Raw genomic sequence first — 15,029 nt, 5'->3', positions numbered from 1 at the left:
CTCATCTCCTTCCACAGTATGGCTATTGTGGACATTGCTGCTATGAACATTGGGGGGCATGTGTCCCTTCATTTCACTACATCTGCATATTTGGTGTAAATACCTAGTAATGCAATTGCTGGGTCATAGGGTAGCTCTATTTTTACCTTCTTGAGGAACCTCCATACTGTTTTCCAAAGTGGCTGTACCAGCCTGCGTTCCCACCAATAGTATAAGTGGGTTCCCCTTTCTCCACACCCCCACCAACATTTGTTATTTCCTGCCTTGTTAATTTTAGCCATTCTGACTGGTGTAAGGTGGTATCTCAATGTGGTTTTGACTTGTATTTCCCTGATGGCAAATGATGTGGAGCATTTTTTCACGTGTCTGTTGGCCATTTGTATGTCTTCTTTGGAGAAGTGTCTGTTCATGTCTTCTGCCCATTTCTTGACTGGATTATTTGTTTTTTGGGTGTTTTGAGTTTGAGAAGTTCTTTATAGATCTTGGATACCAGCCCCTTATCTGAATTGTCATTTGTAGATATCATCTCCCATTTCATGGGTTGCCTTTAGTTTTGTTGACAGTTTCCTCTGCAGTTTTATCTTGATGAAGTCCCAAAAGTTCATTTTTGCTTTTGTTTCCCTTGCCTTTGGGGACATGTCTTGAAAGAAGTTGCTGTGGCTGATGTCAAAGAGGTTACAGCCTATGTTCTCCTTTAGGATTTTGATGGATTCCTGTCTCACATTGAGGTCTTTCATCCATTTTTAGTTTATTTTTGTGTGTGGTATAAGAGAATGGTCCAGTTTCATTCTTTTGTATGTAGCTGTCCAATTTTCCCAACACCATTTATTGAAGAGACTGTCTTTTTTCCATTGGATATTCTTTCTTGATTTGTCAAAGATTAGTTGACCATAGAGTTGAGGGTCCATTTCTGGGGTCTCTATTCTATTCTATTGATCTACGTGTCTGTTTTTGTGCCAGTACCATGCTGTCTTTTTGATCACAGCTTTGTAATATAGCTTGAAATCAGGCAACGTGATGCCCCCAGCTTTGTTTTTCTTTTTCAACATTTCTTTGGCGAACCGGGGTCTTTTCTGGTTCCACATGAATTTTAGGATTGTTTGTTCCAGCACTTTGAAAAATGGCATTGGTATTTTGATTGGGATGGCATTAGAAGTATAGATTGCTCTGGGTAGAATGGACATTTTATCGATGGTATTTTGATAAGGATTGCATTAAATGTGTAGATTGCTCTGAGCAGCATAGGCAAGTCCACAATGTTTATTCTTCCAATCTGAGCATGAAATGTTCTTCCATCTCTTTGTGTCTTCCTCAGTTTCTTTCATATATGTTCTGTAGTTTTTAGAGTATAGATCTTTTACTTTTTTGGTAAGGTTTATTCCTAGGTATCTTATGGGTTTTGGTGCAATTGTAAATGGGATCTATTCCTTAATTCCTCTTTCTTCAGTTACATCATTAGTGTATAGAAATACCACTGTTTTCTCTGCATTGATTATATATCCTGCCACATTGCTGAATTCCTGTATGAATTCTAGCAATTTTCAGGTGGAGTTCTAGCAATTTTGGGTGGAGCCTTTTGTGTTTTCCACATAAAGTATCTTGTCATCTGTGAAAAGACTTCTTGTCAATTTGACTTCTTCTTTGCCAATTAGAATGCCTTTATTTCTTTTTCTTGTCTGATTGCTGACTGATTGCTAGTAATATGGTAAAAATTGGTCAGGAACACGACAGGGATGCCCACTCTTGTCTTTATCATTATTGGGATAAAATACACATATCATGAAAATTACCATTTTAACCATGGTTAAGTACACAGTTCAGTGGTGTTAAGCACAATCACATCCTCATCATCCCTCTCCAGAACGTTCTCATCTTCCCAAACTGTAACTCTGTTCCCATTAAACATGAACTCCTCACGCCCTCATCCAACCCTGGCTCCCACCATCTGCTTCCTGTCTCCATGGATGGGACTCCTCTAGGGACTCCCTCTGAGTGGGATAATAGAGTATTTGCTCTTTTGTATCTGGCTTATTTCACTGAGCATAATGTACTCAAGGGTCATCCATGTTGTAGCAGGTGTCAGAATATCCTTCCTTTAAGGCTGAATAATACTATGTTGTCTGGATACACCACATTTTGTTTATCTAGTCATCTGTGAATGGTCACTTGGGTTGCTTCCACCTGTTAGCTACTGTGAATAATGCTGCTGTGAACATGGATGTATGAATATTTCTTTGAGTTCCTGCTTTCAATTCTCTGGAGTATAGACCTAGAAGTGGAATTGCTGGGTCATATAGTAATTCTATGTTTAATTTTTTGAGGTACCCCTAAGAAATTCCACATAGTTGCACCATTTTACAATCCCAACAGCAGTGCATAAGGGCTCCCATTTCTCTATATCCTCACCAATGCTTGTTATTTTCTGGGTTTTGGTAATAGCCCTCCAAGTGGATGTGAGATATTGCCCTTTTTTCTTCAACCTAGAACTGACTCACAGGCCAGGAGGGAAGGCAGAGCTGAATCATTTCCAAATCAGCAAGAGGGGCAACACATTGTTTGGAATTCAGATGGGAGCCATGACCTTGCTATTATGGTGTGCTATAGGTGACCTTGGGCCAATGGCTTAATTGTTCCTAGCTTCCATTTCCTCATCTACAAGATTGGGATAATAAGAGTGACAGCCTCAAGGAGTTACCAAATGATTAAAGGAAATCATTAATGTGCACACTCTTTGACCACCTACCATAAGCTAAGCCATAGTAGTGGAAGAGACAGACGGGGTCCTTTAGTTTCATGGATTGCAGAAAATATGCACTCTGGTTTAGCTCCCTTGGGTTTTTTTTTTTTTAATGAGCACACACTCCACAAAATGGAAAGAGTTCATTCAATGCCACCTTTATGTACACCTTGATTACTGTCAGGTAACCTTGATAGAAACTCCCCACCCAGCTGTAGGTAACAAAAGTTCCTCTATGCCCTCTGCTGTCTGAGCCTGGAACCAGCAGGAACCACGAAGGACTCAAAATAATATACCTGTGTGGAATGGAAATACCAGTACCTGCAGACATTTGTATCAAAAATAAACCCTCTTGTCACTAACATCAAAGATATTAAAGTCATATTATTAGCAACATAATATCTTTAAAACAGGAATATCAAATTTTACACACACCCACACCCCCCCCCACAGACAGTAAAGATCTAATGAATGATATCATTCCAAATATATTTTTTTTAAAAGGTGAAGTTAGGATATCTTTACCTGTATATATATGGGTGGTATATGTATATTAGTATATATAATATTTATTATATATGTATACTATATACACATATATAGTGGTATATATAACTTATAATATGTATTTTATATAATGCATATATATATCATATATAATTTATATACATCACATTTCTAGGTATGGAAAGAGACTCAATGAGATAAAGATACTAATCCAAGGCCACACTTCTACCAAGAGACAAACTGTTCTTTTAAACCTAGGTCGGTCAACCCAGTCTGGCTCTTAACAAGTATACCGAGTACTTCTCAACCCAGAGAGTACTTTAGAATCACTTGGGGAGATTTAAAATCGCAGATGCTCAAGCCTCATCCCCAAATGGGCCTTCCATAGGTATTTTTTTAAATGTCCCATATGATTCTAATGAGCATCCCATGCCAGGAACCATTTGACTGAGCATGGTAGAGAGACTGAGATAGCATTCTATGACCCTCACCCCAGTCTTGTGGTATCCAGGCTTTAGTGAAGTCCTTCCCTTTAACTGTGGGCTGGCATGCAACTTGCTTCTAAGCAAAAGAATATGGCAAAAGTGATGGGGTGTTATGCTCATGATTATATTCCATAAGGTAGTAACTTCCATCTTGCTAACAGACACTTTCTTGCTGACTTTGATCAAAGAAGCTGCCCTACAGAGTGACAAGGAACCCAGGGAGGCCTTCAACCCCCAGCCAGCAAGAAACCAAAGCCCTCAGTCAAACACCCCACAAGGAACTGAATCCTGCCAACAACCATGTGAGCTTGGAAACAAATTCTTCCTTGTTCAAGCCTACAGGCGAGACTCCAGCACCAGCCAACACTTTGATTGCAGTCTTGGGAGACGCCCCCAAGCAGAGTCCTCAGCTAAGCCATGACCTGACTCTTGACCCATGGAAACAATGAATTATAGATGCACTGTTTGTGATCACCTGTTATGCAACAATCGCTAACTAATACACTAACCTGGAGTAGGTTTCTCTGAATCCCCAGGATTATAGATGGTGTATACTATCTTCTCCTTGCTGATCTGTATTTCCTTGAACGTGTATAAGAAATAGAGAGATATCTCTAATGCGAAGTTAAAGCCACACCTTATTTATTTTCTCTGTCATTGTAGTACCTAAGGAAATTGGCTACCTCCAAACTTTTAACTGTGGGTCCATGTAGAAAAAAAATCAAATCCACAAAATCCAAAATTTTACCAGGCAATGCACAATGACAGTGTTTTGGTTGAGAGAAGAATGTGCACTCAGACCTAGGTGGAGAGTCTGATTCTTGACTCTTACATCATTTAGGAGACCAGCAACTCATGCACTTTTTCTGGGCCTCGGGTATCTTATTATAAAAAGAGGTAATCATGCCTACACCCTAGCACTGCTAGGAGGATTTTGTGAGATGATATGCAAACTTGCTAGAACAGAGCCTGGCAACACGCAAGGCTCTTGTGCTTACCATCCTTGTGATTCCTTACCCATAAAAGGCCCTTCCACCTTCTGTGTTTCTTCCGTATTTCTGGATGCAGCTGCAAGGACAGCAGCCTCCATACTCTGCAGGTAGATTGTCACTAGCCTTGTTTTCTCCTTGTGATTTTCAGTGGTTACTTGGGAAGTGAGGTTTGTGAGAAACCAGTAAGGGTTCCCGATGTTCCCGATTTCCTGTTAGAAACAAGGCTTGTTAGATGAATGGGAGGCTTTGCAAGGTCGAAGTCCTTTAATCAAACAAACCTGAGTTTGTGCTTTGGCCAAATAAATTTGGCCAATAGCCCTGAGCCCACGATCCGGCACTGTAAAAGCAAAAGCAAAAGCATACTGGTCTAATACTTCTCCCATAATAAAACTGTTTTCCTTCACTTAGACTTTTGTGTTGCATTTTTATGGGTTGGGAGATTTTGGTCTTCATTGCCTTTCCCCAACATTTTGCCGTGTGATAAGTTCAAAATTAAACTTGACAAGAAGCACAAAAGAGGAGGCATTTACTCTCACTGACAGAGGTTTGAGGGACCTTACAGCTTTTCTGGGACCATTCCACACCCCTCTAGCACAGACTCCAAAAGACCTGTGTGAAATGAGATTCCCCGGAATTGGCAAGCCCCGGTTGAGCCCAATTCTTAGAAATGCCTCATATCCTAAGAAGGGAAGTCTCAGTAGATTCAGTTCCTTAGCATGTCTTTCAGTACTTTCCAGTATTATAGTAGTGTTAAGTATCCATCCACATTGGTCAAAGATTCCAAAGCTGTAGTTCTGTAGGATGAGTCTCAACACCTCATGTACAACATGATGTCTTTAGTTAGGAATACTGTATAATAGGGACTCCTGGGTGGCTCAGTTGCTCAGGCACCTGCCTTCAGCTCAGGTCATGATCCCAGGGTCCTGGGATTGAGTCCCGCATCAGGCTCCTTGCTCAGTGGAGAACCTGCTTCTCTCTCTGCCTGCTGCTCCCCCTGCTTGTTCTCTCTCTCTCTGACAAAAAAAATAAATAAAATCTTTAAAAAAAGAATACTATATAATATACTGTATATTTGCTAAGAGCTTTCAGGTACTCTCACCAGATACACATAAAGGTGAGTGTGAGGAATTGGACATGCTAATTAGCTTGACTGTAGTAATCATTTCATTATATCAAAATATCATGATGTACTTCCTGGATATGTAAAATTGTTATTAAAAGATGTTTTTCATTATGCTCAATTAGCCAACATATAGTACATTATTTGTTTTTGATGTAGTGTTCAGTGATTCCTTAGTTGCATATAACACCCGGTGCTCATCACAACACGTGCCCTCCTTAATAAAAACTCATAGAGATGAGTTTTTTAGAGCAGTTTTAGAGCAGTGAAACTATTCTGTTTGGTACTATAATGGTGGATACACGTCATCATACATTTGACAAAACCCACATAATGGACAGCATCAAGCGTGATGCCTAATGTCAACTCTGGCCTTTGGATGACATTAACATGACATTGCAGGGTCACAAAAGTACCATCTGGTGCCAGATAGCAGGGGAAGCTGTGCATGTGTATGGGGCAGGGATATATGGGAACTCTCTGTTTCTGCTCAATTGTTGCTGTGAACCTAAAACTGCTCTAAAAAACAAAATCTACTTAAAAGGGGGGTGGTGGTGGAGAAAGCATCCACCTGCACCTGGAGCCAAAGGAAAGGAGCTCAGACCTGCAGGGACAGAGCAGTGTTTCCCTCTCCACAGCTGCGGGACAGCTTTGCAAAACGGGTGCAGATCTGTGTGCTGTTGTCCTGAGAACTGCTCAAATTTAACTAAGAGAAAAGAAGAAAAGGAGGGTTTGTTATTTTTCCTTTAATCAGCTTGGGCTGGCTGTCTAGTAGTTTTCATAGATGAGCCCCAAACACATACTTTATTTTTTTCCTAATTTTTAAAGTTTAAATTCAATTAATTAACCCATAACGTATTATTGGTTTCAGAGGTAAAGGTCAGTGATTCATCAGTCTTATATAATATCCAGTGCTCAGTACATCATGTGCCTTCCTTAATGTCCATCACCCAGTTACCACATCCCCTCACCTCCTCCCCTTCAGCTGCCCTCAGTTTGTTTCCCATGATTAAGAGTCTCTTACGGTTTGTCTCCCTCTCTGATTTCATCTTGTTTTATTTTTTCCTCTCTTTCCCTATGATCCTCTGTTTTGCCAAACACATACTTTAAAACTGGTCACCAAAACACAGCTTTGGCACCAACTAGCCATGTGACCTTGAAAAAGTCAGTTAAATCTCTCTGGGCCTCAGGGTCCCTAATTAAAAGCAAAGTTCAGAATATATGGTCTTTACGTTTTCTTTAGGCACTAAAAGTCTTTGATTAATTATATTGAGGGACCAACTATGCACACTGGCCAATCCAGCCAACTTTTTTTTTTCTTTAACAATTTCATTGAGCTATAATTCACCCATAGAACTCAACCATTCAAAGTGCATAATTCAATGGCTTTTAGTGTATTCACAGATTTGTACAACCATCACCACAATCAATTTTAGAGCATTTTCAACACCCTCCCCTAAAACCTACATTTCTAAGCAATCACCCCAATCCTTCCACCTACCCACCCCCTAGTCCCTGGCAACCACTAGTCTATTTTCTGTGTCTCAAGATTTGCCTTTCTGGACAGTTCATATTAAAGGAATCATGCTCTCTGTGATCTTTTTGTCTGGCTTCTTTCACTGAACATCATGTGTTCAAGGTCCATCCATGTTGTAGCATGAGTCAATGCTTCATTCCTTTTTATGACTGAGCAATAGCCCAATGAATGGATGGACCACATTTCTTTTGTCCACTTATGAGTTCACTGGCATGTCAGTCATTTCCACTTTCTGGCTCTTGTGAATAATGCCACTGTGAACACTGGTGTACAAGTCTTTGTGTTGATATGTATTTTCCATTGTCTTGGGTATATACCTAGCAGTGGAATTACTGAGAATATGATAATTCTATGTTTAACTGTAAACTTCCAGGCTGTTTGCCAAATCAGTTCCATGGCTTTCCTTTCCTGTCAGCACGGAAGAGTTTTCTGCTTACTCTGCATCCTCACACCTTGATGACAGTCTTGTTAGATACCCTGCATTAACATATGCAGCAAAGCACTCCCTGGATTCCTAACCCATAGGACTTTGGAGACAATAAATGTTGTTCAAGTCACTAAGTTCTGGGGTCACTTGTAACATGGCAATATATAATGAATACACCCGCACACTATGGTGAGGAATCCCTCCCTACATCCCCCACTCTATTCTGAAGATAGTCTCCTGTACACTTGTGCAAGCAGAGTGCAAACCTAACCTGATTGTGACAGCTCTGGAAGGTTGGATCACTATTGTCGATGTTAGAGCAGGTCACATGGTTGATTTCTAGGGCAGAAAAGAAATAAGGTGGGTTAACAACATAGGTTCATCACAGGAAAGAAGGTGCCATGTGTACTTTGATTAGAAGAGATTTGTCTCCATAATTTTGGAGGATCCCATAATTCCAAAAATCAAAACTGGGAATCCCATTTTGCTTTAGTTTTTAAGGAGTTGACCCTTAATAGGGCTTTTAAAATATAGGTTTCAGTTGGAGGGAAGATGGTGGAGAAATAGGAGACCTCTGTTTTATCTGGTCCTTGAATTCAGCTAGTTATCTATCATATCATTCTGAACACCTGAAAATGAAACCTGAAATCTAGGAAAAGAATTGTTGCAATTATACAAATAGAAAAGTGACCACTGAGGAGGAAGAGGCAAGATGGCAGAAGAGTAGGGGACCTCATGTCATCTGGTCTTTTGAATTTAGCTGGATAATTATCAAACCATTCTGAATACCCATGAATTAAGCCTGAGATGTAAGGAAATATATCTGGAACTCTACAAGCAGAAAAGAGATTGCTTTTTGCAAGACAGGAGGTATGGAGACATGAATCTGAGAGAAAATATCAGAAGATAAATGGAAGGGGAGGGAGCCTCCATAAGCTGGCTACTGGAAAGTGATATAGCCCCAGGGGACAAAATCAGAACTCTTAGAAATCTGTTCCAGTGAGAAACATCCCTGTCTGAAAGGGACTCAGGGGACGAAAAGGGCAGAACTCTAGGTGGGTCAGTGTGGTATCAGGATCCATGGAGTTACAGTACTAACAGAGGTGCCTGAACTGGTGGACTGCCCAAGCATTGAAGTGGGGAAACTGGTTACAGTCAGGGAGGCCAGGAGGGGAATCTTAACTCAGGTCACCATAAACCATGAGCCAGGCCAATGGGGTGACTGCTCTCTGGGCACCCTGAAAAAGGCTGGACTATCTGCCATCCCCTGGGAGGGGTTAAACAGGTGCACCCACGACCAGCAACCACTCTCAGGGTAGTGGCCCCAGAAAGGACAGTAGGGTGACAGTCAGCCATCCCCCTGGGAGTGGTGGAGTGGGTACGCGCATGAAACCACGACTGCTCTCAGCCCCAGAGCACGCAAAGGGCAGTAACACAGGCTACTGTGTTACTCAGACTACCCCAGGAAGACTGCCATGGACACCAACCACAGGAGTTGTGGAGTTTGGCACACACAAAAATAAAGACTGTTGGTCCAGAAGGGTTTACTGAAGAGGGGGGACTGCAATCTTTTGGCTCTGGGGCTGGGGATTGGGGCATGGCCATTTTATTCTGATCCTTTAAAGAGGTGTGGAAAGCCTTTGGGGAACAAAGCCCCACAGAGGACCAGCTTACCTCACCCCAGGCCTCTGGCAAGGGGATGTGCAACTCAGCCCAGGCAAAGACACCTGAGAAGCTGCATAGCAGGTCCCTCCCCCAGAAGACAAACTGGAAGAACAGCTAGTTTAGGGATCACAGAAGACTGAAAAACTCAAGTGCTATGGGAAAAAGTATATAGAACTTCAGGTTTTTCTCATGATGCATTTATCTTTCAGTCTAAAATTTTCCATTTCCTTTTTCTCTTTTTTCCCCCATTTCAAGTAGTTTTTTATTTTATCAACTGTATGTTTTTGATTTGCTTTTTAACTTTTATTTTTTGCATCTACATTTTATAGAGATATGCTTCATTTTTGGCTTTTTTGTATTCTATTAAATTTTATTTTTGTGTATATATATAAGTTTTACTTCTTTGCAATTTTGGGATTTAGCGTCTTCCAACACACTGACCAAAATTCACCTGGGAACAAGTGGATCACCCTGCTTTGTCCACCCTATGAGATTATAATCTGTCTTCCCCTCCCCCTTTTTGTTCTCTTTTTGTTTTTTGTTTGGTTTTCTCTTGTTTTTGTTTGCTTTCTGTTTTGGTTTCTGACCCATTTGGATTTGTCCAGTGTGTATTTTGCTTGGATGGTGATTGATTTTTTTAAGATTTTATTTATTTATTTGACAGAGATAGAGACAGCCAGTGAGAGAGAGAACACAAGCAGGGGGAGTGGGAGAGGAAGAAGCAGGCTCATAGCAGAGGAGCCTGATGTGGGGCTCAATCCCAGAACACCGGGATCACGTCCTGAGCTGAAGGCAGACGCTTAACCGCTGTGCCACCCAGGCGCCCCGTGATTGATTTTTTGATTCTGCTCACTCACTCACCCATTCTTCTCTGGGCAAAATCACTAGAAGGAGGAATTCAAAACAAAAGAAAGAACCAGAAGCAATGTTCTCTGCCACAGATCTAATCGATATGGATATAAGTAAGATATCAGTGATGGAATTCAGGATAAGAATAATAAAGTTAATAGCTGGGCTTGAGAAAAACGTAAAAGACAGTAGGGTATCTCTTAGTGTAGAAATGAGATCTAATCAGGCTGAACTTTAAAATGTTATAATGGAGATGCAGTCTAAATTGGCTGCTTAAACAACTAGGGTGAATGAGGCAGAAGAGAAAATAAGTGATCTAGGAGACAGGCTGATGGAAAGGAAGAAAGTTGAGGAAAAGAGAGAAAGACAACTAACAGCCCATGAAGAAAGGCTTTGAGAAATTAATGATGCCATGAAATGATCCAATATCAGAATTATTGGGGTACCTGAGGGTGAAGAGAGATAGAGAGAGAGGGCCAGAAAGTATATTTGAGCAAATCACCACTGAGAACTTCACTAATCTGGGGAAGGAAACAAGCATTCATGTCCAAGAGGCATAGAGGACCCCTCCCAAAATCAATAAAAATAGATCAACACCCTGATATATAATGGTGAAGCTTGCAAATTTTAGAACAAAGAGAGAATACTGAGAGAAGCTCGAGACAAGAGGCTTCTTACATACCGACGGAGGAACATCAGACTAAACATCACAACTATCCAAAGAAACCTGGCAGGCCAGAAAGGGCTCACATGATATATTCAGAGTACTAAATGAGAAGAACATGCAGCCAAGAATACTTTATCCAGCAAGGCTGTCATTCAGAATGGAAGGAGAGATAAAGAGCTTCCAGGACAGACAGACTAAAAGTATATGTGACTACCAGGCCAGCCCTGCAAGAAATATTAAGGGGATCCTGTAAGGGAAGAGAGAGCCCAAGAGTAACATAGAACAGAAAGAAACGGAGACAATTTACAGAAACAGGGATTTTACAGGCAATACAATGGTGCTAAGTTCATATATTTCAATAGTTACTCTGAATGTAAATGGGCTATATGCTCCAATTAAAAGACACAGGGTATCAGATTGGATTTAAAAAAGCAAGACCCATCCATATGCTGTCTACAAGAGACTCATTTTAGACCTAAAGACACCTCCAGACTGAAAGTGAGGGAGTGGAGCACAATTTATAATGCTAATGGAATTCAAAAGAAAGCTGGGGTAGCAATCCTCATAACAGACAAATTAGATTTTAAACAAAATACTATAGTAAGGGATGAATAGGGACATTATACCATACTTAAAGTGTCTATACATCAAGAAGACCTAACAACTGTAAATATTTACGCTCCTAACTTGGGAGCAGCCAAGTATATAAACCAATTAATAACCAAATTAAAGAAACAGATTAATAATAATACAATAATAGTAGGGGACTTCCACACCCCACTCACAGCAATGGACAGATCATCAAAGCAGAAGATCAACAAAGAAACAAGGGCTTTGAATGACACACTAGACCAGATGGACTTTGCTGATACATACAAAGCATTTTATCCTAAAGCAATAGAATGCACATTCTTCTCAAGTGCACAAACTGAGGGTTTCAGAGGGGAGGGGGGTGGGAGAATGGGATAGGCTGGTGATGGGTAGTAAGGAGGGCACGTATTGCATGGGTGTTATACACAACTAATGAATCATCAAACTTTACATAAAAAAGCAGGGATGTACTGTATGGTGACTAACATAATAAAAAAATATATTATTATAAAAAAAATTGCACACGGAACATTCTCCAGAATAGATCACATACTGGATCATAAATCAGGCCTCAACCAGTACCAAAATATTGGGATTATTCCCTGCATATTTTCAGGCCACAGCTTTGAAACTTGAACTCAATCACAAGAGGAAATTTGGAAGGAACTCAAATACTTGGAGGTTAAATAGCATCCTACTAAATAATGAATGGGTCAACCAGGAAATTAATGAAGAATTTTAAAAATTCATGGAAACAAATGAAAATGAAAACACAACTGTTCAAAACCTTTGGGATACAGCAAAGGTGGTTCTAAGATGGAAGTACATAGCAGTACAAGCCTTTTTTGAAAAATTCTCAAAAGTTTTGAGAAAAGTCTCAAATACACAAGCTAACCTTACACCTAAAGTTGCTGGAGGAAGAACAGCAAATAAAGCCTAAACCAAGTAGCAGAAGAATAGAAATCAATGAAATAGAAACCAAAAGAACAGTAGAACAGATCAATGAAACTAGAAGCTGGTTCTTTGAGTCAATAAACCCCCTGCCAGACTTATCCAAAAGAAAAGAGAAAGGACCAAAACTAGTAAAATCATGAATGAAAGAGGAGAGATCATGACCAACACCAAGGAAATACAAACAATTTTAAGAACATATTATGAGCAACTATATCCTAACAATTAGACAATCAGAAAGAAATGGATGATGCATTCCTGGAAACTTACAAACTACCAAAACTGAAACAGGAAGAAATAGAAAATCTGAACAGACCCACAACCAGTAAGTAAATTGAAGCAGTAATCAAAAATCTCCCACCAAACAAGAGTCCAGGGCCAGGTGGCTTCTCAGGGGAATTCTACCAAACATTTATTTATTTTTTATAATAATATTTTTAATTATATTTTGTTAGTCACCATACCAAACATTTAAATAATAACTAATACCTATTCTTCTGAAGAAAATAGAAATAGAAGGAAATCTTCCAAACTCCTTCCATGAGGCCAGCATTACCTTAATCCTAAACCCAGACAAGGACAAAGGAGAATTACAGACCAATATCCCTGATGAACATGGATGCCAAAAATACTCACCAAGATATTAGCCAATAGGATTCAATAGTATATTAAAAGGATTAATCGCCACAACCAAGTGAGATTTATTCCTGGGATGCAAGGTGGTTCAACATTTGCAAATCAATCAAAATGATACATCACATTAATAAAAGAAAGGACAAAAACCATATGATCCTCTCAATTGATGCAGAAAACGCATTTGACAAAATACAGCATCCATTCTTAATTAAAGCTCTCTATGGTGTAGAGATAGATGGAACATACCTCAATATCATAAAAGCCATCTATGAAAGGCTCACAGTGAATATCATTCTCATTGGGGAAACACTGAGAACTTTTCCCTTAAGGTCAGGAGCATGACAAGGATGTCCACTCTCACCATTGTTGTTCAACATAGTACTAGAAGTCCTAGCCTCAGCAATCAGACAACAAAAAGAAATAAAAGGCTTTCAAATTGGCCAAGAAGAAGTCAAACTCTCACTCTTCGCAGACAACATGGTACTCTATGTGGAAAACACAAAATACACCTCAAAATTGCTAGAACTCATACATCAATTCAACAACGCGGCAGTATACAAAATCAATGCACAGAAATCAGTGGCATTTCTATACAGTAACAATATGACAGAAGAAAGAGAAATTAAAGAATCAATCCCATTGGGATCCCATTGGGTGGCTCAGTCAGTTAAGCTCCTGTCCTCATGTCAGGTCATGATCTCAGAGACCTGGGACTGAGTCCCACATCAGGATCCCTGCTCAGTGGGGAGTTTACTTCTCCCTCTGCCCGCTGGTCCCCCTGCTTATGCTCCCTCTCTCTCTGACAAATAAATAAATAAAACCTTAAAAAAAAAAGGAATCGATCCTATTTACAATTGCACCAAATATCATAAGATACCTAGGAATAAACCTAACCAAAGAGGTAAAAGTTCCGTACTCTAAAAGCCACAGAACACTTATGAAAGAAATTGACAAAGACACAAAGAAATGGAAAAACATTTCATGCTCATGGAACGGAAGAATAAATATTGTGAAAATGTCTATGCTACCCAGAGCATTCTAAATATTCAACACAATTCCTATCAAAATACCATTGACATTTTTCACAGAGCAGGAACAAATAATCCTGAAATTTGTATGCAACCAAAAAAGACCCTGAATAGCCAGATGAATATTGAAAAAGAAAACCAGAGCAGTTGGCATCACAATGCCTGACTTCAAGCTCTATTACAAAGATGTAATGATCAAGACAGTATGGTATTGGCACAAAAACAGACACACAGGTTAATTGTACAGAATAGAGAACCCAGAAATGGACCCTCAACTCTATCAACTAATCTTCAACAAAGCAGGAAAGAATATCCAATGGAAAAAGGACAGTCTTTTCAACACATGGCATTGGGAAAATTGGACAGGCACATTCAGAATGAAACTGGACCATTCTCTTACGCCATGTATCAAAGATAAACTCAAAATGGATGAAAGACCTAAATGTGAGACAAGAATACATCAAAATCTTAGAGGAGAACAGAGGCAGCAACATCTTTGACTTCAGCCACACAGCTTCTTTATTTATTTATTTATTTATTTATTTATTTATCTATTTATTTATTTAATTTTCTTATTTTAGTCACCATACAGTACATCATTAGTTTTTGATGTAGGGTTCCATGATTCATTGTTTGCATATAACACCCAGTGCTCATTGCAATACATGCCCTCCTTAATACCCAACATTGGGCTAACCCAACCCCCAATCCCCTCCCCTCTAAAACCTTCAGTTTGTTTCCCAGAAGCCATGGTCTCCTGTGGTTCGTATCCCCCCTTCGTTTTTCCCTTTCTTCTCCTAATATTCTCTGTGCTATTCCTTATGTTCCACGTATGAG

The sequence above is a fragment of the Ursus arctos genome, unplaced genomic scaffold (genome assembly GCF_023065955.2).
Source record: "Ursus arctos isolate Adak ecotype North America unplaced genomic scaffold, UrsArc2.0 scaffold_14, whole genome shotgun sequence".
NCBI classification, from domain to species: domain Eukaryota; kingdom Metazoa; phylum Chordata; class Mammalia; order Carnivora; family Ursidae; genus Ursus; species Ursus arctos.
Note: the sequence above shows the minus strand (reverse complement) of the source record.